The sequence below is a fragment of the Hylaeus volcanicus genome, unplaced genomic scaffold (genome assembly GCF_026283585.1).
Source record: "Hylaeus volcanicus isolate JK05 unplaced genomic scaffold, UHH_iyHylVolc1.0_haploid 11867, whole genome shotgun sequence".
In the NCBI taxonomy this organism is placed as follows: Eukaryota; Metazoa; Arthropoda; class Insecta; order Hymenoptera; family Colletidae; genus Hylaeus; species Hylaeus volcanicus.
The window spans coordinates 1-4,519 of record NW_026532891.1 but is presented as its reverse complement, the minus strand read 5'-3'; the positions used below and the strand labels follow the sequence as shown (position 1 = coordinate 4,519).

The 4,519-nt window shown below is 36.0% G+C and overlaps 1 long non-coding RNA gene across 1 annotated transcript; it reads right to left on the bottom strand.

Annotated features, from left to right (window-relative positions):
* LOC128882459 (uncharacterized) lies at positions 1-4,473 on the bottom strand. Its single transcript, XR_008458423.1, has 3 exons — positions 4,243-4,473; positions 576-742; positions 1-489 (listed from the first exon to the last, which is right to left on the bottom strand). It is a non-coding gene; the product is annotated as an uncharacterized LOC128882459 (long non-coding RNA).
* Between the last annotated feature and the right edge of the window lie 46 nt (positions 4,474-4,519).

The window sequence follows — 4,519 nt, the reverse complement described above, 5'->3', positions numbered from 1 at the left end:
TTCAACCCCTTCTGTCACCCCTGGCCCCTTCAGAAGTGGCGTTTTTCGACGTGCCCCTCTTTACGGGAGCGAATTAACCCCTTCGTATCAACTCTCGCCAATGCAACTTCGCACACATTTAGAGGACACTTCAAAACTACTCCCCGCCAAGTTTCCCCAAAATCGGTTGAAAACTCCCATAGATATGACGTTTTAAAATAGTGTCCCTTTAATTTTGTCCGTCAGTGTAGTATAATATTTAATTAATTAAAAGGAATAAAGAATAATATAATATAAGTACAGTAATATAATATAAGATATAATGGATATAAGATAATATAATATAATAAAAATGAAATTTTAATAATAATTATTGTAAATCGTATAGCGGCCGCCACCTCTGCGGCCTCAGCCACCTCTTCGATTTTGGCCACCGCGGCCACCTTCACCTCTTCTCTGCCCACCGCGGCCATATTTCAAATTTCAATACTTTTTCTTGAATTTGGTGAGCTGTAATTTGAAAAAAAATACATGAAGTTTATATTAATTACAATCTATAAGATTGTTCAAAACAGTATACTCATGCAATTGCTTACCTATGCTAATCAAGCGCAACGTATTTACAACCCTCTTTTTGCAAAATCTCGTGGCCCGTCGATCTCGACACGGATGGTGCCCACGGTCGCGACGCGGACGGTGTCCGTGGCGCGGATAAGCTGCGCCGTGCTGCCAGCGCCGGGGATTAGCTGCTTTGTTTATTCATCTGAAAAGTAAAAGAAAAGATAAAATTAAGATAAATTTAAACTATTGAGATACAAACGAAACGGAAAGCAGTACAAACTGGTAAAAATGATTCTAAAGAATGGGGAAAAAACAGATTTTAAAAATGTCGATAATTGACGATTTCCACTCTTACGCGTATCAACAATTGCTTGTAAAATTTAAACTATTGAGGTACCAACGAAACGAAAGCGGTACAAACGGGTACAAATGATTCTAAAGAATGGGAAAAAAATAGATTTTAAAAATCTCAATGTCGGGTGCTGACAATGTTTTGAAATTTTTTATAATTATTAATTGTTGAAGGTACGAACGAAACTATTGGTGGTACAATCAAGTACAAACGAAATACTATCATTTTCTATAAAAAAAAAAATTAATTTTTGAAAAGTCGGATGCCAGGTTCACATAGCTCTATAACATATCCAATACCTATAGAGTCGACACTCGTCAATCAAAATTTAGATATTTTAAAAAATTTATTTCTCGAAAACGAAAGAGAGTTCCCCCTTTCTACTTTCAGTGTTCGGAATAAAGCGTGCAAACACGGTATAGGAAATAAAACTCTCCGGTTCACGAAAACTAAGGTCTTTGAACTTTATTATAATTTGAGAATTACAATTATCGTCCGAAGACTCGCAATATAATGCCCGTTTCGAAGTAGAGTCCCCTTGTCGAAGGTTGTCTAAATCGAATTGACTCCGTCGCTTGGGGTGCCGGCCAACGATGCCTCGCGCTACCCCTTCTTCGCCCACGCTATCACCCCTCCGCTCGCCTAGGGGTGCGCTAGCGGGCCCCGATTCGGAATAAGGCCCAATCAGGGCTTCTCGCGTCTCACTCTCACCCCCGTCGCCAACGTTCTCGGAAACCTGCGATTCTATTTGTTTATGCGCAAGTTGACGTCACAGCGATAGCCCTTTGTTTAACTATACTCGTACCCGAAGCGCCACAGGGGCGCTTCCAGGAGACTTATGGAACCCCTTAACGCGCACATCCTGTCTCATACTGGAACTTAATGTTTTTCCTAAATTCTAGTCAAGTGCATCCGGTAAGAAATCCCACGACAGCCCATCACTGGTAGCGACCAGGGCGGGTGGCCGTCCGGCGCCTCACGGAAAGCCCGCGTCGTCTGTGGGTTTTTCCGACCCAACGGTACGGTCGCTTGCAGAGCGTCGGACCCACTCGAGATTCCAGAGATCTCGTAACGTTCCTATGACATTATTATTGACGGCAAGTGGCCTCAGTCGAAATTAAAAAAAAAAAAAGTAATGAAACTCTATGATTATTATGTATCATATTGATGTAATACGTTATAAATTCGATAAATCAAAATGTATGATAAAAATAAGTAAAATGTAAATTTTGGGATTAGACAGAAATGAAACAATTCACGAATTATGAATGTTCCATATATAAAAGCACGATTGCTTTCTGTGTCTGTACTGTTGCGCGAACGATTAAAAACTGAAAAGCTTTCGTTCTCACTCCATTGGACGTAGATCTCTTAGGACACTCAACGAAAGGCAATAGACAAAATGGAACAGGATGGATGTATGCATTCTGTTCTTCTTTTTTTCCTTAGGGCTAATGTAAAGGGTGTTCAGAGATTTACTAGCCAGCATTTTTCTCGTCATAGTACATATGACAAAAAAATGGAAGAGAAAAAATGATACTGTTTCTTACATGCAATGTAACCGAGTATATTAATTTTTCATATTTGTACTATTTTCTGAGAAGTGAAGGTGACCTTCAGTTTTTTTAAATGAAATGATATATATTTATTATATGTATCATGTGAAGAGGCGTATCAAAATGAATTCAACGATGTACCTCATAATGAACTTGAGACTCATTCAGAGTCAAGAACATATGTTCAATACATAACTGTATCTACTCGTATTACTTACCGGAATTTCTTATTGGTATGTTTACATATCATGTTCAATGTGCCTTCCATACATTTTTCTGCCCTGTGCATTACACTTTTGATGGCTTCTGCTATTATTGTTTGAGTGTTTCAATAATGGGTCTGAAGGTCATAATGTGATACATCGTTGAATTCATTTTGATACGCGCTTTCATATGATATAATAAATATATACCATTCCATTTAAAAAAATGAATTATTGAAAAATAATTATTTGAATAAATATTTCAAAAATGAATGAAAAATTCATTTCTCAGAAAATAGTATAAATAGGAAAAATAAATATACCTAGTTACATTGCATATAAAAAACAGTATTACATTTTTCTCTTTCATTTTTTTGTCATATGTACCATTTACGAAAAGAACCCTGGTTAGTAAATCTCTGAACACCCTTTATACTGATACATTTACATATGTATATAGTATGTACTTTCGGAGATACTTTTTGATGCAAATATGTGCACAGGAAAAAATGCTTTATTATCCTATGCGTATACTTTTGACGTATCAACGACTTTATTAGAGAAGAATTCATATTTTGTTTTACAGTTATCCTTTACCACTTGCCTAACGAGAAAGAAACACTCCTCAAGTATCCGCGGCCACGCCGCACGTTTTCAAACCTTTGCGCATTCGAATTTTTACGCGCGCCGTTGACGTGTTCCTCGGGCCTTGGTCCAAGTGAAATAGAAAATATTGAGCGACTGAGAGGGGGTAGTTTAGGCCCTTTCTAGAGAGAGTGTGTTCTCTTAACACTCTAGTGACGCAATTGCGCAATTACAAATTTTCTGTAATGATCGATGAGTCTACTGACTCAGGATCAATAAAACATCTGGCACTTGTGGTACGTTTTTAAAGTGCAGATTTTAAAGTTACGGATCAGTTTCTACATTTGCTTCCTATAATTGATGGCACTGAAAATGTTATATTTAATGCAATTATTAATTTCTTTGTAAAGCACGACATTCCATATAAAAAAAAAACCGTTTCCCAAAAATAATTCCGTTTCCCAATTATTTCGGAATGTAAACCCTGACTTTATTTATATTGAAATGTACGTGCCACACATTTGCATTATGTGCATCCTATGCTCGTAAGAAAATACCTGATGGCATAGAAACATTTTTGCGCCAACTCCACGATTATTTTAAATTTAGTTATAAAAAGGTTTCAGAATATAAAGAGTTTCAGTTGTTCTGCGATATCAAAATCCATAAATTCCTTTATGCGTCACAAACAGAGGTGGGTAATATTTGTAGAATAAATATTTTAAATACTATTTCAAATAATTGATTCTTCATAATTCAAATAAAATAGTATTTCAAATGGGATATAAAATTTCAGCAAATAAAATATTTTATTTTGATAATGTAAAACGTAAAATAAAATAGTTTATTTTGGTAATCTATAGTTAAAGCATGAAAATAAATATTTTATTTAAATAATCTAACACATAAACTAAAATATGTTTCATTTTAATAACATAAAGCATAAAATAGAATACTATCCATGGTTCTTAATTTTAAAATAAACTGTGTATGTATAGGTACGTACTCACGAGAGCATTTTTCGACGCACGAACGGTTCGATGCATGGATTCGACCCCCACTTCTGGATATTGCTCACCGGCCTGTGTGCTGACGAACGCTTTGGGCAAAGTGGGCAAAATCGACCAAATCTATGGCAAAATCGTAGAACTCTTGAACGAAATGAGATAGAGCGATGATTCATGGATGAAATTAAAGCTGAAACTTCACAGATTAAGAAAAAAATATAGAGAAAGTGATAATGATTGACCTTTAAAATGTAAGTTAAACTTGCACTTTTTCAA